Raw genomic sequence first — 22,218 nt, 5'->3', positions numbered from 1 at the left:
TGGAATTCTTGCTTTTCCCAAGGGGAGAGAGAAGACATGTAATCATATGTGATTTGTGTAAATTTGTGAATAGATTTCTGAAGATCGAAACTGCTTCAGGGTGAGTGAAAGGTGTTCCTGCCCTGGAGAAACATGGTAGTGCTTGGTTCTAATGACATATGCACACATGATGCACGGCTTTCTATGCTTTTGGTAAAGACAATGGCTTTCTGCCTTTGAACATGAAAGTAAAAAGGTGTAGGTAAGAACACTGTAAGGGAACAGGAACTACATGTTTGCTTGTGCTAAGTTATAGCAAAGTTCACTTTTAATCTGTAAAGATCTGTCTTCGTAAATATCAGTTATTTACTTTAGTGTAAAGACATTCCTCTTCATAACAAATATCTAATTAAACATCTTCAATATGTAGACAAGTGATGTAGTTGATTTGAAGATATATTAAAATACTGGTCAAATGGAAGTTCAATTTTTAATTTTTTAAGGTAACACCATATTGTTTTCCATGGTGGCTGCACCAGTCTGCATTCCCACCAGCAGTGTACTAGAGTCCCCTTTTCTCCACACCCTCACCAACACTTGCTATTTGATGATTTGTTGATGGTGGCCATTATGACAGGTGTTTGGTGATATCTCATTGTTGTTTTAATTTGCATCTCTCTGATGATTAGTGATGTTGAGCATTTCTTCATATGTCTCTTGGCAATTTGTATGTCCTGTTTGGAGAGGTGTCTATTCAGCTCCTCTGCCCATTTTTTAATTGGGTTCTTTGTCTTCCTTTTGTTGAGTTGTACGAGTACTCTATATGTTTTAGAAATTAACCCCTTATCTGAAATATTCTTGGGAATGATATTCTCCCATACAGTGGGTTGCATTTCCATTTTGGTGGTTGTTTCTTTTGATGTGCAGAAGCTTTTGTGTCATCATTTTTTCCTCTGTTTCTGTTTTCTTAGGTGATGTATCAGTGATAATTCTGCTGCTTATGATGTCTAAAATTTTGTTACCTACATTTTCTTCTAGAATTTTTATGGATTCATGGGTCACATTTAAGTGACCCCACTTCTAGGAATATACCCTAAGAAGCCTGAAACACCAATCAGAGAGAATATATGTACCCGCATGTTCATAGCAGCACTATTTACAATAGCTAAGATCTGGAAACAGCCCAAGTGTCCCTCAGTAGACGAATGGATCAAAAAGCTGTGATACATATACACAATGGAGTACTATGCAGCTATAAGAAAGAAAGATCTCTTATCCTTTGAGATGACATGGAGGGACCTGGAAAGTATTATCCTAAGTGAAACAAGCCAAGCAGAAAAAAACAAATACCACATGATCTCACTTATTTATGGAATATAATGAATATAATAGTCTGAGGAATAGGGTAGACCCAGAAACATGGAAGTAGGGTACAGACTGACAATCCCCAAGAGAGGGGATGGTGGGGGGAGGGAAGAGATAAACCACAGAATTTATATGCATGTATGCATAACCAATGGACATGGACAACAAAGCTGAGGACGGGGCAGGGGGGATGAGGAGGAGGGTGTCAATGGGGTAAAAAAGGAGAAACATCTGTAACAAAAATAAAATAAATAAATAAATAAATAAATAAATAAATAAATAAATGATATATTAAAATACCAAATTGGTATTTGGTTCAAATAAGGAATCAACCCAACACTAGCTTTAACTGAGTCTTCTTTGCAAAGGGGGCTGGGGAGATTTCTACATGAAATAGATCATACAAAACCCCAGGCATCATGTTTAGTTGACTTAAGAGAATGAGAAAGAGCATGCATCGGAATAAAAGGGATCCAAATTGGAAAGGAGGAAGTGAAACTGTCATTATTTGCAGATGACATGATACTATACTTAGAAAACCCCAAGGACTCCATCAAAAATTTACTAGCTTAATAAATGAATTTGGAAAAGTAGCAGGATACAAAATTAACATCAAGAAATCAATGGCATTCTTATACACCAATGATGAACTCACAGAAAGAGAAACTAAGAAAACAATCCCATTTACCATTGCAGCAAAAAAAAATTAAGATACCTAGGAATAAACTTAACCAAAGAAATAAAAGACCTATTCGCAGAAAACTGCAGGTCATTGAAAAAAGAAATAGAGGAAGATATAAAAAAGTGGAAGCACATACCCTGTTCATGGACTGGAAGAATTAACATCATTAAAATGTCCATACTACCCAAAGCAATCTATAGATTCAATGCAATCCCCATCAAAATACCAATGGCATACTTCACAGAATTAGAGCAAGTACTTCAAAAGTTCATATGAAACCAAAAAAGACCTTGAATAGCCACAGCAATCTTGAAAAAGAAGAACAAAGTTGGAGGGATCACAATACCAGATTTCAGGTTATACTACAAAGCCACTGTAATCAAAACAGCCTGGTACTGGCACAAGAACAGGCATGTAGACCAGTGGAACAGAACAGAAAACCCAGAAATGGACCCAAGGCAATATGTTCAATTAATATTTGACAAAGGTGGCAAGAGCATACAGTGGACTATGGACAGCCTCTTTAATAAATGGTGCTGGGAAAATTGGACAGCTACATGCAGAAAAATGAAACAAGACCATCAACTTACACCCTACACAATAATAAACTCAAAAAGGATAAAAGACTTAAATGTGACTGATGAATCCATAAAAATCCTAGAAGAAACTGTAGGCAACAAAATTTCAGACATCATACACAGCAGAATTTTTACTGATACATCATCTAAGGCAATAGAAACAAAGGAAGAAATGAACACATGGGACTGCATCAAACTCAAAAGCTTCTGCACAACAAAAGATACAATCATCAAAACGGAAAGGCTACCCACTGTATGGGAGGGCATCATTGCCAATGATATATCAGATAAGGGGTTAATTTCCAATATATATAGAGTGCTCATACAACTCCACAAAAGGAAGACAAAGAACCCAATTAAAAAATGGGCAGGGGAGCTGAATAGACACCTCTCCAAACAGGACATACAAATGGCCAAGAGACATATGAAGAAATGCTCAACATCACTAATCATCAGAGAGATGCAAATTAAAACAACAATGAGGTATCACCTCACACCTGTCAGAATGGCTGCCATCAACAAATCATCAAACAGCAAGTGTTGGCGAGGGTGTGGAGAAAAGGGGACTCTAGTACACTGCTGGTGGGAATGCAGACTGGTGCAGCCACTATGGAAAACAATGTAGTGTTACCTCCAAAAAATTAAAAATTGAACTTCCATTTGACCCAGTAATCCCACTTCTAGGAATATACCCCAAGAAGCCTGAAACACTAATCAGAAAGGATGTATGTACCCCCATGTTCATAGCAGCACTATTTTCAATAGCTAAGATCTGGAAACAGCCCAAGTGTCCATCAGTAGACGAATGGATAAAAAAGCTGTGGTACATATACACAATGGAGTACTATGCAGCTGTAAGAAAGAAAGATCTCTTATCCTTTGAGACTACATGGAGGGACCTGGAAAGTATTATCCTAAGTGAAACAAGCCAAACAGAGAAAGACAAGTATCATATGATCTCACTTATTTGTGGAATATAATGAACATAACAGTCTGAGGAATGGGGTAGTCCCAGAGACGTGGAAGTGGGGTACAGACTGACAATCCCCAGAAGAGGGGGTCGTGGGGGAGAGATAAACCACAGAACTTATATGCATGCATGCATGAACAATGGACATGGACAACAAAGCTGGGGACATAGGCAGGCAGCCATTGGTGTTGGAGAAAAAAAGCACGCATCGGTACAGAATAGAACCCAGCACAGCAACTTAACTTTTTATGATTGTTCATTCATCTTTAACAATTTACATTTATCTTTCTTTTCTCTCTTTATCCTTCTGTGGCAGTAGCTCTGGACTCAGTGCTTTAGATATTGTGATGTATCTGACATTCTTTTAAGAGTCATCTTTATGAAGCTTTTCTCTATTTAAAGAAAGACACAAACTTTAAGCATGTGAAACAGCACACTGTGTTCCCTTACGTGAAAGAGAACTACCGTGTAAATATGGCTTATGATTCTAAAGAAACAGAAGATATATTTTCAGATTGCATTTTGGCTTTTCAAAGAAATTCTAGAACTTCCTAACCGTTTGCTTCCCAGATGTTTCCTGGGGCTGTCTTTGGGCCTGCATTCCTGAGGTCTGCCAGCGTTACATTCTGAGTAGCTGGTGCTCCTGCCCTTGAGCTTGAACCCTTTGTGGTTAATTAATATTTAAGATCAGTACATGGAGCTAGACTGAAGGACAGTCACTTTCTTTAACCTTTGCTAAAACCAATGTTGGTTAGGGCATCACCTTCTTAAACAGTAAGGGCAAAGATACCACATCCATCTCTCTGTCAAAACACGAGTGAAAATCAATTGTGGCATTTCTAGAAATATTCCACTCACTTCCATTTTGCTTCTTACGTGCGGAGGCACCTAACTCAACATTAATTTCCTTCATGTGGAAAAACTTTGAATGGACTTTTGTGGTGTAAAAGCAGCTGTGTGACCTTGGACAAGTCCCATCTCTTCTCTTGACATCATCCCTCGGATCCAAAATAAGAATCCTTGTCTGGATGATCGCAGAGAACTTTCAAGCTCCACAGTCCCTGTGGGATTATCACCTCTATAAAGCAGTAGTAAAACATTTATGCCGGTTGACATTCTTTATAAGGTTAAAAAATTATTCCATATAAATATTTGTAGAATTTTATTCTGGGGTTTTGATTCATCGAGAGTCAGCAGATGTCTTCAGTTCATCTTCACAGACTACCTGAATTCAACCACAGACACAGGCATTTGTTCGGGAAATAAATAAGACTTTGTTCTTGCTCTCAGAGATTGGGGGCGAGGGCAGGTAGGGGGAGGTACACAGATAACAGGCAGAGGGGATAGAGCCAGAAAAGAGGCCTCTAAGCAGAGGAAAGGAAGGAAGCAAGCTGTGGAAGGTGTGATATTCCTGACTTATTTGGGGGAAGGCAGAGAGATTGTTGTTATGAAAAATGACATTGGTGTCATCTTCAGTAGATACTGATAGCACACTCTTACCGTTTAGCTGAAGAAAAAAAATAAATAAATAAACCAGGCTCTCAAATAAGAAAGAACTTAAAACTGAAAATTTGTACAGAACACTATAGTGATTTTTGAAGTGGAGATATAATTAACATAACATTGAATTCGTTTTAGGTGTACAACATAATGACTATATATGTATATGCTGAGAAATGATAAAGTGCTTTTTAAAAATGTTACTTGGATGACTGTATAATAGCAGAGGAGTAATATTTATGAAGTGATAAAAAGCAGTTTCATAATTTAATGCCCATTTTGAACTAGTATTGCAATGCTGACCTCATCGGATGTTTTACGTTCATATATTTCATTCCTCTTTGAGAAGTCAGGTTTGTGTATGACTGTGTCTTGCCCAAACAAACGATTTATGCCGTTTAGGGAGACCATTATTCCTTCTCCAACACCAATGGCTGCCTGCCTATGTAATTGAAAAGAAATTGCAGCGAACCTTCCAACAAGAAGAAATTGCATCCCTGGATGCAGTCATCCCTGGAAATGATTGCCTACGGACTTATAATTGAATCCTGGCCTTCATGGCTTCGGGGGGGACTGCAGGATGGCGTGGGGGTCTCTATCATGATCCCACAACCGCCCACTTTAAAATGCAGCATATGGTGAGGTCAGAAAACCCTTACTAGTCTTCTCCTCTCCTGCTCGGGAGGACATTTGGAGTCACTTTAATGACTTTTTAGAAACTTTTCCTAAACTTTAGATATTTCTGTGTGCCCACAGGCATGAGAAACATTTTAAAATAAAATTGGTAAGAAAAACAATTCCAGTGATTTAGGCTCAATACATTGTAGGTGATCTTAAAAATGGCACTCTATGAGTGGCAAAATCATAACCCTATACCACATTTGATTCAGTAAATTTTAGTGGGAAGGGCCTGAAATATTTTTAGTATTTCATGTTTGATAAGATAGTTGATTTGTGGGTTTCGGGGTGGATATATCGACTTTACCACCATTTCAAATGTGTACCTTCTAATACTGGTGTTCTGAAGCTAACAGGCCGATTTTGTGCTATTAAGAAACTAACTTTATACTTGCTGGCAAACTAGTTAGCTCAAGTCCTAAAAAAGGGTCCTTAATGGCAGTTTCTGCATTTATTTATCTAATAACTGGTAAATTTTACATCACTTCTGGCTCATTTTCAAAAGGACGAATTAACCTGGAAAGTAAAGTAAAGAGTTCATTATTTTCTGCTAGGAGACGGTTTTTATTTCTGAAAGAGTGGCTGCCAACGGCCCTGTGTTAGTCAATGCTTGGGGGAACGCGAGGCATTGGTATGAAGTCTTTGCAGAATGCTGCACATACAAAAAAGTACTGGAAACACACATCTACAAAAGCAAAATTCTAAGGTGGTAAATCATGCTGACTGGGGGGTCACAGCAGTCCTGTGCTTTGGTCAGGTCCATCTTCCGATCACCACGGGGCAAAGCCAGGATTTGAAGTGAGGTAATGATACAGTGTTCCTATGGATTTAGAATCATAAAGTCCCGGTTCAGATTCTGGCTCTGGCATTTGCTATCCATGTCGGAACCACTCAGCGCTCTATCAGAAGGCCTACCACCACTCACAGCCTCTGATATAATGGCATCCCCATTAAATCCTGAGGGACACCATCCCAAGGTCAGACCACTGCCCAGATTCAACTCCCCAGATTCAGCATTCCGATCCCTTTCCTTCAGGGAGGACCCAGCTTCACGTCACTTGGTAAGCCAAATTCCCAAACAAATTACTGCAGTGTCTACAAACACCTCCTGCCTTAAAATTCAAATGTACTTATAATTCTGAGCAAAGAAGTCTAAAATTCAAAACATAATGATTGGACCATTACTCTGGGAAATTTTGGGCCAAAGATCAAGTATGACCCCCGTCTGCTAGCCGGGCCCCAAACTGAGTTAACACTTTTCATAAGGCAGCTGGGTCAAAGATTCTGATCTCCAAGAGATGGAGATCAGACAGAATGTTTTGATAGCAAGTTCCCTTAATTTTCTGTGCCATAAAATATTAAATAATAACCTACTCTTAATCACACAGATTCTTCAGCCTTCTGATGACGAGCTTTCTTTCAAAATTCTAATTGCAACAGGTGATTCTGTCTTAGAGCTGACAGACAGAAAGACCTGGTACAGTTTTCCATCGGAGACACCTCTCTTCCTCTTTAGTACCCACGACTCGCGGACAGTGATGCTGTCCCACTGCCGCATCCCTGACTCATCTGCACATGGAAGAGCGAGCTGCTGCGACTTTCCCCCCGCAGAGCTCGACCAAAGTAACAATCCAATTCCCGTGACGGGGAGAACTATGCGGAGACTAAAGGACATCTTAGGCTTCCGTTCTCTTTGCCTTGTTAGACATTCTGTCACAGGGAAAGCACAGGTCCAGCCTCATAGCCCACTGAGCAAGTCTATGCAGTCACAGATTGAAGTATTGTCACACGGGCACGTGCAGTCTTCCCACCACCTGTGACAAGACGACAGAGACTCTCTTGGAATGGCTAACAGTAAGGGCGGGAGGGAAGGGGGAAGGTTACCATTTCATTCTTTGAAACTGGAAACAGAGCAATGAGAAAGAGAAAATGGTATCTCAATAAATTAACTTGATTCACGAAGATAAATAAAATGCACAGCTGGTTCCATGGGGAGTTTATAATTTGGGGGGCAAATGAGATACGTGTGTAAAACTCTCAGCACAGGTCAAAAGGAACAAGTGCAGTTGCATTTTAGAGTAGCACATATAAAGTTTCATTTATATTTATTTTTTGCCATGATTTATGAATAAGTGATTACAAGTGTAAATTACACTAATTGAATAAAAATCTCATATTTTGTTTTATGTCAGGCCTTATGTGAAGAATACTTAAAGTTGCCAAGGTTGTTAAAAGTGCTTCAGTTCTGACCAAGGAAGTGGCCTGTGTACAGAATGGGGAACTATTCATTCATTAGACACACTCACTGTGCGGCGGGTGGGATGTTGGCTTCTTTTTTCAGAGTGTGTGTCACAACCGCTATTGATTACCTTTTGTCTAATGCTTTCAAATTAGCAAATAACTACATTTCACAAAATAAAATGTGAAGTTGTTCTGTAATTAACAAAAGAAAAAGGATTCTATTTATGGAGGAAAAAAGAAAGAAAGAAAGAAAGAAAGAAAGAAAGAAAGAAAGAAAGAAAGAAAGAAAGAAAGAAAGAAAGAAAGAAAGAAAGAAAGACATTAGAGAAAAAAGAATATGTGACCTAGAGCACTGGTAGAATTTTCCGTGGACAGATGGGGGGAAGGTCTGTCAGGAGAAGTCAAGATTGTGAGCAGAGACACAGAGGTGGAAGGGGGTGGGGCTGTGGAATGCAGCCCGGCTTTCTGTTCGCCTAAAGTGTCAGAGTAAACTCTTAACGGAGAGATGTTGATCTGGGTCACTCACTGCTGTAACCTCAGTATCTGGAAGGGTGACTGGCATGTAGCAGCAGCTTGAGGAAGTGAATAGATGAAGTGCCAGGTGCCCAGAGTCTGAGCAGGATGTGATAGCCTCCAAGGGCAAGGTCCTCTGGATTCCTGCAGAGAGCGAACTGGTTAGGACTCCGCTGAGGAACAAAGCTCAACTGAGCAAAAATGGAGTTTACTTGCATCAGTCATGCAACCCCCAGTCAGGAAAGTGTCTGGATCTTGGGAAGGACTGGAGCCAGAAACAGGAAGTCGGTGAGACTTTATTGACTCTTTTTGTCACGACTTCTTCCATACCTGTAAGATTTCTTTTTCTCAGCACCCTGGCCCACCTGGTCCGGAGTCTGCCCTGGCAGGGAAGGCTGGACCCCACAGCGGCTGGTACCACACATGCATTTCTCTGTGATTAGGTCAGATGGTTGGACACCCTGCCTTCTCTGGTCCTCTGTAGCCTGGAGCACGGGTCATCTAGAGATTACAGAGCACTGTTATGAGCAGACACTAAAAAACGTGTGCCCTATAATAAGCAATTAGAAGGCATTAAAACATATGGCCCGGGTGTTCTTATTTTTATGCCTGTATGTCTAAACCATAAGTACTATTCATATGGAATAAATGTTTTAAAATACCTGTCAGTTGACATATTTTCCACTTCTTCATGTCTACATCCTGGTAATTATTTATCAAATACTAGTCACTTCTCTCTCCAGCTCCTTTCAACATTGTTCTGACTCTACCAGAGACTGAGCAACACCATTTCCCAGACACCGGCCAACATTATTTAATGTGCTCATGCTACTGTGACTGCCTTTTGCGAAAATTTAGGACTTTTGAGCTGGAACAGAAAATAATTACTCAATTTCTTTCTTTTATAGATGAGAAGATGGGTCCATGAGTAAGTTATAATTAAGGGTTAGTAAATGTTTTGCAAACATAGAAATAAAAAATACATTCTTATGATTCTAAAACACAGAAAGAAAGGTGGACTTTTACTATGTTGTAAAGAACATTGGATTTTGGGAACAAGAACCTTAGTTTTATTGCTTTGCAAGCTATATGTGTGGCCTTGAGCCTTACTAAATGCAGCTCAGAAAGCCTCTGCATTCTCAATTGTACAAGGAAAACAACTATAATAATATTAATAGTACCTATTGTTCAGTCCTGTAGTAAAAAGAAAAAGGAAAAATAGAATATTGAAGGTGATGTCATTCAATAAATGGTAAAGCACATGCAATGATAGTTATTAACAATAGGTATGTTAGGTGGAAAACAACCAGGATGAGATATTTACTGAAAACTACCACAAATGACTACACTTAGTTAATGGTGAGCTTATGCACAACTAAATGAAAGGCTGTTTCTGTTTTAAAGTACAGTATGTAACATAGAACATTCTGCTAACAGTTTCTGGAGTTATAAATAGATTCACATGGATTCTGCATTGTCTTAGGAAAACCTGATATATGTGGCTTTCATATTTCTATCAAAAGGTAATACTTAATTAGATTCTAAATTTGCTTACTAAAATATGCTATCATAATTAAACTTTGGGTCATGTCCACAAGATGGGAAAAAGAAAATAACACCATAGACATTTAGCGTGGGGAGATAATCTTGTTTGACCTCTCGTTACAGATGAAGATGGAGAAAATGTAAGTGTTAATAAAAGAGCTCAGTGACGGGCTCAAAGGCACATGGTCACTAATGTTGAACTTGAAGTAAATCTCACCATTTCTCACTCTGAGCTATTCACTCAGAACCTATTACTTAAACACAATGTTAAAAATGAGAACAATTTTAAGTTGATCCCCAATGGAAAACTATAGATCTGCAATAAAGGACAACCAAGTTTTCTCCAGGTGGCATAAAAACACAGTTTTATTCACAAGTTCTATAATTTGTAAAGATAACAATTGTTTATAGTGGGAACAAAGTAATACTTATAAACAAAAATAAAATGCAAAAACAATCAGGCTACTTGCTATAATAAAATAACTATATTTTATTTTAAACGTTTTCATTTTGAACCATTAGGTGTTTGATATAATAGGACAATTGGGAACGAAGGCAAAGCAAGAGGGAGAAATGAGACCAGCCAAAGGAATAGAAGAAGGCTGAGACAAGAGGTTGAGAAAGAACCCGTAAATTCGGCTGATGAGAACATATTTAACATTGTCCCACTAGATGGCGATATAATGTAAGGTGCTACTTAGACTTTTTTTTTTTTTTTAAACAAGCTATTTGCTGATTTGTATTAGGTACCATAGAGTGAGGCCGGGATGAAGCCGAGAGGATGCTGCAGAGGTCTCTGGTGCATGTTGTGTATGTGTACGTTTGTGTGTGTTTGTGTATGTGCGTTCTGCCCCAGTGAGACTGCAACCCTTGTAAATACTTGGTCACCTTTTGCAAGAAGGAATCTGAGCAACTGCAACTGAAGGCACATTGTTATCCTCTGGTCTCTGGGAGATGCAGTTCCTCATTGCAGATGGGTGATTTTCCTTTTTATCAGGTAAGCCATCTGGTTGTTTTTTCGTGATGTTAAACATATTCATTCCAGTTATTCCTTTGGGAAAAAAGAGCCCATGGAAATAGAGTTTGGGCAGAGCAGGAAGTCAATTTTTGTCTGTGAATTCGGACCAACTGTCCCCCTCCTCCCTCTCTTCTCCTCCTCTTCCCCTCCCCCCACCTCTCTCAACCTTCCACGAACTGAAATCAGGTTTGTTTTGCAGTTCAGCATTTCCATACAAGATGGGATTCTTTGGCCTGAAATAGCTTGGAATCCAGCCAGTTCTTGCCTTTGCTTGCCTCGATCCTATTCAAGGTCTCCTTTTGAATCCCCCTCCTTCAGGGTGCTTTATAGAACTGGACTAGCTGTGAATAGAGGTCACAGTGTTCTTAAGGAGGGAGCAAAAATTAGATCTCAGTGTTAAGCCCAGGAAGAGAAGGCAGCCGGTCGGCTGCTGGAGCCTAGCATTGCAGGGGTGTTCGGCCTCCTCGGGCAGAGGCTGGGCTTTTGAGGAGAAATGCCTCATGGCTTGCCTGAGAAGGGGACCCTGGTTTAGTCCCCCTAACTCCGAGGGAACATGCTAAAAAAAAGGAACTTGAGGGACGTGAGCAGGAATCCTTTCTGTGGAATGCCAAATGGGAAATATTGAGTTACTTTTCATTAGACAGAGGTCACTATCAGCAATGATACTGCAGATGCCGTTCCATTCCCCCGTGAACGTCTTGCTTTTCCAAATGGCACAAGAAATGCCTCCGGTTGGACAGGAGGCTTTCTTGATCGTCTTGTCATTGATTCCCTCTCTCCTACCTGTTTGAGGCCTGTGTTTAAAGACACCCCCCACGCTCCGTTACTTTTACTTCTCATGTTTCTTTTTGTTCCATTCAGTTGCTCTCTGACAGCTGTCACTCCTCTTTAACAAGTCAGTCCCAGTGGGGTGGTGGTACGTGCTTTTGATGCGCTGATGAAGTGATCAAAGAAAAAGCAGGGCAATAAGCTGTCCATATGTGCCTATGACTAGATAGTTCTGAGTGCGGGAGCATCCTTGCAGATTGCCAAACGTGGTTACCGTTGCACTTAATAAAATGTGGCTTCTTTTTCTATGGATTGACAGGTTCCTGTGTTGTTTCTGGTGTGCTAGTGTAGTCACAGAACCCGTTTCTCCGTAAAACACTTTAAATGATGATGCCAGACAGAAATAGGAAAATTCCATCCTGAGGCTGGTGGTGTCTGCCCTAGGAACAGTTGGGAGCTTACCTTTCCTATTTGCTGCAATACCTGGCCCGCCAGGCTGGTGCAAGGAGGCTCTGCACGTTCTCCGGGCATCTGCTGCTTTATTTCCCTTCGTCTGTGCACTTGAGAGCAGAGTAACTATGGCGAAAAACTCCTGCAAACCCCTCTTTTGTGGCTGTTGCTCTTTTACTTGCCATCAAGCCACTGCACCCTTCTTCCGGGAGCAGCGTTGCAGTTTAGGCCTCGCTCCACAAAGCTCCTTGAAGAGATTTTCAGATGGTGTCTATTTTAGGAACATAATGTGTAGACAGGAATGGATGGCCACAGAGATTTACGGGAAAACAATTTCGTGGAGAGGCCAAAGTAACATTATAAACCACTGGAACAGAGCACAGTGGCTGGTTATATATCTCAGGAACCCAGCAATGGAATTCGCTTCATTAAACTCACTGCAACTCATTTGATGACTTTTTTTCCTGCCCTCTTAACATTGTTGGTCTGTTTTTCCAAATATCTCTTTAGGCATCCCGTGCATCCAGAATGCTCATACAGGTAAACAGAATTAGTTGCAGCTGATAACCAATAGTCTCCATTTACTTCCTGTGATGTTTTCTATCTGGAGACTCATTCATTAGGGCACTTCCCCTTTAAGGCATGGTCAAAAGAGTATCTCCATCTATGGGAGGGGAGGGGAAGGCACAATTGGAGGCCTAATTAATTATATAGTATCCAAGAAGGCACTGGGGATCTCAGACAGGATTCTGCTTTACCAACCAGAGATACCAGGGGCAGACTAGAGACCCAGAGGCAAATTCTCTGGCCACCAACATAGGAAAACTCCAGAAGCTCCCAGAGGAGTCCAGTAAGGAACATTCTAACTCCTTGTGTAGAGGACACTGTCAGGGAACCCAGAGACTCAGAGAGGGAAACATAAGAGCATCTTTCCTAGGGGTTGAGGGGGAAATCTGGGGCTTGTTTGCAGTTATCCCTAGCACTGGACAGATCAGGCAGTCCTCACCAGTTTTTGATGGTATATGCTTGACACTTAAAAGCATCCCTCCAAAATTTAGCCTGGGGGCCCATACCAGATATTTTCCTGTGGGTGCTGGGAGGCCAATCCCTCACTTCCACCCTTTAAGTACCAAGAACCCAAGACCTGCTTTCCCAGCTACCTTGGAGAAGGGAGAGGAGGAGGAAGGGGAGGGTGGAGGGAGGGTGGGAATCAGTGACGGACTCTCTTGCAATCTTCAGCTTGGGTCTAGGAAGCTGTGACTCTGAAGTCCTTACTTCCCATTGAAATTCTGATGAGTCAATTAAGCATGTTTCACAGCTCAATTTAGATTATACTGGTGTAGGGTAGAGGAGGGGAAGAAAGTTATTCTGAGATCAACTGTGGTCAGAAAAATTAACCAGATTTCCCTTACATGGCGCTTTTCAAACTTTTTCTTTTGTCCATGTTTCGAAGTTCCTAGTTATTAATTATTTTATTTAACAAAGATGTATAGCATTTATTCGGTGCCAGCCACTATTCTAAGCAGCACTTTACAAATATTTTCTCATTTAATTCCATGAGATAGATGCTATTATTCTGTTGTTGTTGTTAATCTTCACCCAAGGATATTTTCCCATTTATTTATTTATTTTATTTTATTTTATTTTATTTTTGAGAGAGAGTGGAAAGGAGGAACGGAGAGAGAGAGACAGAAAAACATCAATGTGAGAGAGACGCACCAATCGGTTGCCTCCCCATAGAACTCCAACCGGGGATAGGGATCTAACATGCAACTCAGGTACGTGCCCTTGATCAGGAATCGAACCCATGACCCTTTGGGCCTTAGGACGACACTCTAACCACTGAGTCAGACCAGCCAGTGTGGTAGATGCTATTCTTAATCATCAATTTATGGAGGAGGAAACCAAGGCACAGTGAGGTTAAGTTAACTCGCCCTTGGTCAGGCTGTTTGTAAGTGGCAGAGCCCAAACCTGGCCCAGGGCCGTCCGGCTTGAGCGTCATCTCTGCCCTCCCGTTCCTGTCACCTGTGCAATGGTAGAGCTTCAGCTCAGCCGTGATGGTCAGGACTCAGGACTCAGGCTGGTGCCATCTGTACATGGCAGCTGTAATTCATCTGCTTTCTGACACACCGACATTTCAAAATAATTCTTCTTTGGTTTAGAAGGATGCCCTAAATCTATATTCATTGAAAAAAACAAATGTGCCCTCCTATAGCATAGGACAGTCCCTATTCTAGGTGCTGGACTATGCTAAATAAAACAAAATTCTTGCCCACATGGTGTTTTCAGTCTCATGATGGAGTTAAGCAGTAGACAAATAAATGTGTAATGAAATAACAGCAAAGATACTTTCTTTGAAGAAAAAAGAGCAGGGTAAGCCAATAGTGATGTTGTAACCCAGGAGATCGACCAAACTCAGACGCCGAAATGGGGTTTAACAAAAGGAGTTTATTGAGCTAAGTCCGCAGGCACCTGCAGTATGTCCCACACAGGAGTAACTGCGGCGGCGGAGACCTAAAATGGCTCCTTTTTATAGGATTTTGTAAGGGGGGTTGCTACGTGTAAGCAAGCATGTTACAGAAGCGGAATTTAGCAGTTAGTTAATTACCTGTTACTCAGTTTCCCAGACATCTCAAAGGTCAAGATGTTTTCAATAGATTATCCCTGGCGCTGACCCCAGGATTACTCAAGGGTTAGTTATTACCCCGGGGTTAGCGATTACTTAGGGATTAGTTAGTGAAGAATGTTCTTCAGTAAATGAGTAAACTGACAACCCTTTGGTTGTCGTGAAGGCCTCTGGGAGTTTGGGTCAATGGCACTGAGTTATAACAGTGAGAGCAAGAGCGGCATAAAGGGTGGAAATGTTACTGGACTCAAAGGGATCTGTTTGCCTGTGCGCATCCATCACAGCCCCGTAAAACGGGAGCAGGAGTTCTCTGCAAAGAAAGCAAGCTTTATATTTAAGAAGTGGCCTAGCCAAAGCCAAAGCCAGATTAGCTAATGCTCAAAGACCTGGCTCCCCAGGGGTGGGTTAAATCACAGTGACTAAGGGAGTTAGGTTTGTGGTCTGGTTGTGTCCTCTATGGAGTGGTCTGTGCAGGGTAGGGGGTACTGGTTCAGTGCATCTGGTCCTGATGTCAGCATGGATGGCATCCCTTCATCCGGTTTTGCCACTTTTCTCGGCCTAGAGCTGTTACACAGCTGAGGCCTAGATGTCATCTCTGGTTTGACACAAACGCTATCTCTAAGGTCAACAGACCCGAGGCGTTGTTCCTAAGATTATCTGAGGCGGATCAGAACCTTTTTGTCCTGAGAGCCTAAGGCCTAAGGGAGTGGTGGGTGCTGGATGAGGCCAGTTTAAATCAAAAGGAAAGAAAAGAGAAAAGATCATATTAAAGAAATAAAGTTGCTGTGCTGCTACAGAAATGCTGTTAAGGCCCTGGCTGGGTTGGCTCCGCGGTTAGAGCATCAGCCCACGAACTGAAGGGTCTCAGGTTCGATTCCCAGTCAAGGGCACATACCTGCTTGCAGGTTCCATCCCGGGCCCTGGTTGAGGTTGGGATTAGGGTCAGGGCTGTGCGGGAGGCAACCGATAGATGTGTCTCTCCCACATCAATATTTCTCTCTCCCTCCCTCCCTCCCTCCCTCCCTCCCTCCTTCCCACTCTTTCTAAAAATCAGTAGAAAAATATCCTCAGGTGAGGATGAACAACAACAAATAAGGCTATTCAGGAGGTGCAGAAAGTGAGGTTTATCTGAATGAGGTGAAAGAAGAGCGCTCTGGGCAGAGTAAAGGGAGGAAATACAAAGGTCCCAAAGGGCAGTGCCACAGGGCTATAAGGAATGGCACCTGTTTTGTGATTGAGAGAAGGAAGCAGGGGCAGGAAGTAGGCCTCCCAGGTGGCCCGGCCTGACTGTGGAATCAGTAGCGTGCTCCGATTGTCCCTGGCTTTTACAAAAAACAAATCAAGGAGCAGTTTCAATCTCATATTTAATTGTGACAAGTTACTGGGTTAAAAAAACAACAACAACCATCGTTTTCACACACACACACACACACAAACGTTTTAATAATTTTTGTGAAGTTCTTTGAAAAATACTGTGGTGTCTTAGAATACAGTGAAAATGACTAAAAAGTGTTTAAAACACACTATTAATGAAAAAAATCTGTTTGAATGAAATTATTTGTCAGAGTGCTCCAAATGATCAGTTAAAATAAAACTAGCCCCAGTGACCCGGTTGATCTTGCTCGCACTTAAGTACTTAGGCCTCGAGGCCTGAGCTGAGAAGGTACAGCTCACAGCAGACGAGCCGGGGACTGGTCTGAACGTCCCGGCGTGGTCAGGGCACTGCAGGTGCTCAAATCATTTCCTGTCAATTCATTAATGTCAATGTCATTTCCAAGTAACATGGTAAAACATAAACATTAGCTTTCATTTTTAAATGTATTAAACCTTTTGTTATTATATTTCTGTTTCTTCAAAATTTACAGTCTAATGGTTTATGTGTTTATATTTTCTGGCTGTTTGCTCCCACCCCTTCTCAGTTACCTACCACCCTTCCAGCTCCTCTCCAGCACATGTGAGTTTCTATTCTAACTTAGCATAGACCTTGGTTCTTATTTTATCCCTATACGTGGTAAAAATAAAAAATAAAAACCTCCTTACCTTCTCATATGGCCTCTCCTTTCTTCTGTGCTCCATCTACAGACAACATTGGCTTTAATGTGGATGAAATAGCTGTAATCTTGGTCTTTAACATTTTTCTTTTGTCACTTGTGTTTTTGATGTTATATATGAGATACTGTTGCCTAATTAAAGTCATGAAACTTTACTTTTATAATTTTTTCCACAAGTTTTATAGTTTTAACTCTTACATTTAGGTCTATGATCCATTTTGAGCCAATTTGTGCATATAATGTGAAGTAGGAGCCGAACTTCATTCTTTTACATGTTGATATCCAGCTGTCCCAGCGCTCTTTGTTTAAAAGACTATTCTTTCCCCATTGAACTGTCTCGCTAACCTTGTTGGCTGTGCCAAATTTACGTGCATGTATGTTCTAGCAAATCACTATTAACAACATTTTTTTAAAAATATTTTTTCTTTATTGATTTATTCTTTAGAGCGAGGGAGAAGGAGAGAGATAGAAACATCAGTGAGAGAGAACATCGATTGGCCACCTCCTGCATGCCCCTCACTGGGGATTTGGCCCACAATTTGGGCATGTGCCCTGACTGGGAACCGAACCTGCAACCTCTTGGTACATGTGTCCACGTTGAACCACTAAGCCACACTGGCCAGGCTTAACATATTTTTATTTACTGGGTACTAGAAACAACTTTTTTATTTAAGAGAAGAGTAGTGATATTATTCTTTCTTGAGAATTTACGTAACTTTAAAGTAAGAAAAAATTGACCCTTAAATGTTAAACACTTTTTTGACCGAACTTCATGTCAAAATTTTCTAATTGGAAATATATTCATTTTTTACTATACTGGGAATTTAAGAAGATAATGATACACAGTTTAGTAATGAGCTAATATTTTTGGAGAAAGATTACTAGTAATTTCTAAGAAACATCTCTAATGTATTGCACATGCTTTATCAAACATATACAGATGTTATCCATGTTCTTGATGATACACTTTGCTCGTCTGCTTTTAGTTCATAAACACCGTTGAAGAGAAACCTTTGAACTTGTGATAGAGGAATTCCTTTCGAATTGGGTTGATTGGTAAATTAGCTTGCTGGGGCTGCCATAGCAAGATAGCACAGAATGGATAGCTTGAGTAACAGAAATTTATTCCTCACCGTTCTGGAGGCTAGAAGTCTAAGATCAAGATGTTGGCAGGTTTGACTTTTTCAGAAGCTTCTCTCCTTGAGTTGTCAATGGTGGTCTTGATGTGGCCTCATATTTTGTTTGTTTTTTTTCCCCTCTGTGTGTGTATCCTTAGTGACTTTTTTTATCCAAATTTTTCTTTTTATAAGGACACCAGTCAAAATGCAAAAGATGCCACTCTAATGGCCTCGTTTTATCTTAATCATCTTTTTAAAGGCCCAATCTCCGAAAACAGTCACATTCTGAGATATCAGGGGTTATGGCTTCAACATATGAATTTTGCAGGGGTCACAATTCCGTCTGTAGCAGTTGCCTTTGGCTACACTTATGATTGCTAAAATACTGGGCAAAGAATATTGAAATTGATAAGTCATTTTTTTGTTTTTAATAAAACTTTTTCATGTACGGGACAGCACTCCAACCAACTGAGCCACCTGGCCAGTTGTACTTTTTTGTACAAAGATGTTTATTGTATCACTAATCAAAATAGTAAACTCAGTGTTGCTGAAGTATCAGTTAAGTGTTTGAATATTTTATCCGCTCCCAAACACTCTAAAATAAAATTATAGTACTTTGAAAATTTTGTAACAACAGATGAACTTTGGGAAAGGGTCTAAGATAAAGTTAGTTTTAAAATGTCAAAGGGCTGTTGTCTTGAAAATTGTATAATTTGGTAATCTACATTTTCCCTTTAGAATTTAGCGGAATTTAGGAAAGTAATTATATACTCCTGGAGTATCTTCTATTTCCAATGAATGGTTTTAGTAAAAATTGACCTCAGATTGAGATCACTAAAAAACAAACAAACATGAAAATACTAACACCGTATGTACATAAAATTTTAAACTATATAGAATAAAACTCATCAAATAGACAAAATCAAATTATAAACCTACCATCATTAGCAAATGAAATGACAAGACTAAATAATAGTGTATATGTACTATTGAGCCAGAGGGGGCAGAGTGGGGCAATGGGGGTGATTATCAGTATATGTTGCACTTGAAGATGTGAAGTTATTTGTGTTGAGGGTGTAGTGGGAGGAAGCTGTGTGAAGGGGAATAAATGGTTAATGACAAGTCTAAGATTGCAATATCTGGCATGTTTTAGGCAATTATTAATAATTTAAAAATTAAAGAGAAATATTGACTTAAAGAAAAGAAACCAGAGTTCAGAGTTTTTAATTAAACGTTCAGGGAGAAGGGAAAACTAAGAGAGTTCTGTTATATAAAATATTTCAATTGAAGAAATTCAGTGAATTTGAAAATCCTGGAAAGAGTTACTTTGAGACTTGACAAATGCTACCAGGCAGCAGTTTTGATATTACCCTGGAATGTGATATGCCATTTTAAAAGGCCAGTGGTATTTTGGGCTATGTATGTCAGTGTGTTGGCAAAACCAAAGAGGCAACAGACTGGGTTTAGGTCTAGAATACCATGATTTCTGTGCTACCTGGGCCTCGGCGTTTCAGGTTTCAGGTGATTCGAGAAGACTGGAAGATTGCACACCATTTTTTTAAAGGCATATAGAGGATTATAGATCAACCTGTATGAATGAAAACAAGAGTGCCTTTTGAAGACATTAAAAAAGGAGGTTTGAACATAATAAAGAAGTTAAAAAGAAGCAAGCAACGAAACAGAAAATAAGAGGGTGATCTCCATAAAACTCTCTATGGAACAACAAAGAATGGAATCTCATCTCTCTCTTCTCTGGGGCCAAACCTTATTTTATTGCTTTTCTTTACTCTTATTATTTTTTCATGCCTAGGCATTTTGTTTTACCCTCTCTTTTTGCATTTCATTTATAGCCCTTCCTTCACTCAGTGGGTTATGTAAAAATATTCCACAGTTGTGTTCTCCACGTGTCCATAGTCTTTGATTCATATAGAGTGTAAACCAGCTATTTTCAAAGCATGGTCCACAGACCCCCTTGAATTCCCTTGAAACCTTTTAGGGAGTCCATCACACAAAAACTATCTCCATAATGACACAAAACATTGTTTGTCTTTTCACTGTATTGACATTTGCATTTATGGTGCAAGAACAATGAAAACTCCTAGCCTTAACACTTGTCAAGTCAGTGGCACCAACTGTAATAGTATTATTCAGTCGCATTATTCTTTGCTGTCATTCACTCCCAGTAAAAATAAGTAAGTAAATAAATAAAATCGAAAGCCAGGTTTACTACAGAGATGTCTTTGATGAAGCAGTAAAAAGTATTAATTCTATTTCATCTAGACACAGAAGTACACACATTTTAACTAGTCTGTGTGCTGAAATGGGGAGTACACAGAGGGAATATCTGCCACATACTCACCTGGCAGGGGAGATGCCACATCACGAAGGTGGTTTTCCCAGGGCGGGGCTTATGCCTTGCACTCCAGGTGTGCTGACCCCTGCGGTTTCCCCAAATGCGGGAGACGCAACTGCATATTTGTGGTAGTAGAGGACTGCGTTCAAGCTCCCCTGGCAAAAAAGAAAAAGAAATTTGTCACATGCTAAAATATGACAATAGTTGACTCAAAAAAAAAAAACACACAAAAGACAATAACCAAAAAAACCTTGCGCAGCTGTAAATGTAAATGATAACATTGAATACAGAAGCAGATTGAAGAATCTAGACATTACAGCATATATTAAGAGATTTGAAAATTTGTAAAATAATTCCACTCAGATTTTTTTAAGGCTATGATTATTTTTTCACCTAATATATTATTTTGTTAACTTGTTACTGGTTTGTTATTATTTATAAATTAATTAATAAATATTTTTATGTTTTCTCTATTTTAATTTCTTATATGGTAAATATCAATAAACTTAATCCACATAAACAAATATGTAAATATTAACTGATCTTAAGAAAATCAGTGCTTTTATTTATATGTAATAGTCTCAATGCAAATTCAGTACAGTACCGTGATTGGTCATAATAAGACTGAAAATTCCAACTTAAAGTTGGAACAATGATTTTTCTTTTTGTAATGCCCAACATAGCACCATAGGTAATTAATAGACAGTCTATAAAGAATAATCATTCTTGACTTTATTCAGATGTTGTCATCATTGTTTTCATAAAATTCTCAACTTCTTGAAACCCTAAGAAGAGTAAAGGTTAAAGAATCAAGATACTCTGATTCATAAAAAAGTAAGGGAATGATATAATTCACTGCTGACACGATTATCATTGTGGTGTTAGCTTTTTAGTATATTTACAGAGTTGTGCAACCATCACTACAACTTAATTTCAGAACATTTCCATCGAGCTGAAAAGAAACTAATGCCCATTAAAAAAAAATGTTTTACTAATTTTAGAGAGAGAGGAAGAGAGAGGGAGAGAGAGATATAAAAATCAATGAGAGAGAACATCAATTGGCTGCCTCCTACATGCCCCACACTGGGGATCAGGCCCACAACCAGGGCATGTGCCCTGACCAGGGAATTGAACCTGTGACCTCTTGGTGCATGGGTCAACGCTCAACCACTGAGCCACACCGGCCTGGTGAAACTAATGCCCATTTGTAAACACTGCCTACTCCCACTCTCAGCTCTAGGTACCATCACTTAAGTTCTGTCTCTGCATTTACCTTTTGAGACTTCATATGCATGGAATCATGCAATACATTATCTTTTGCATCTTCTTTCACTTAACATATTAAAAATATATTTGAGGCTCATCTACGTTGCAGCATGTATCAGTACTTTATTATTTTTAATTGCCAGTAATAATTTATTATATGAATATAATACACATTTTGTTTATCCATTTACCAATTAGTGGATATTGGGAGGTTTCTACTTTTTGGCCGTTATGAATAAGGCTGCTATGAGTATTCCCATACAAGTTTTTAGATGCAGGTAGGTTTTCATTTACCCTTGGTTAGGTATCCAGGAGTGAAATTACCGAGTCTTGTAATCTATCTATGTTTAACACTGTGAGAAACTGCCAAAGTGTTTTCCAAAATGCTGCACCATTTTACTTTCCCACCAGCAATCTATGAGGGTTCCAGTTTCTCTACATTGTCAACAACATTTGTTGTCTGTCTTTTTTTATTTTTCCTCACCCAAGGACATTTTTCCATTTTTTGTTCAGATGG

General features: G+C 39.7%; 1 protein-coding gene and 1 non-coding gene across 5 annotated transcripts in view; both read left to right on the top strand.

The window, feature by feature from the left end:
* LOC118625237 (sodium channel protein type 1 subunit alpha) overlaps nucleotides 1-22,218 on the top strand; it is a 126,427-nt gene that overhangs the window by 12,746 nt on the left and 91,463 nt on the right. For 3 of the 4 annotated variants that reach the window (XM_036254021.1, XM_036254018.1, XM_036254020.1), the window contains exon 1: nucleotides 10,792-11,048. The exons of the other annotated variant lie outside the window; for it this stretch is intronic. The gene's annotated coding sequence lies outside the window, so the exon portion shown is untranslated. Of the gene's footprint in view, nucleotides 1-10,791; nucleotides 11,049-22,218 lie in introns of those variants that run through there. 4 annotated transcript variants of the gene reach the window in all.
* Nucleotides 20,434-20,595, top strand: LOC118625922. The gene has a single exon (XR_004958772.1). It is a non-coding gene; the product is annotated as a U1 spliceosomal RNA (small nuclear RNA).

Source organism: Molossus molossus, unplaced genomic scaffold, assembly GCF_014108415.1.
Source record: "Molossus molossus isolate mMolMol1 unplaced genomic scaffold, mMolMol1.p scaffold_m16_p_11, whole genome shotgun sequence".
Taxonomy (NCBI): Eukaryota; Metazoa; Chordata; class Mammalia; order Chiroptera; family Molossidae; genus Molossus; species Molossus molossus.
This window is presented reverse-complemented; position numbering and strand designations above follow the sequence as displayed.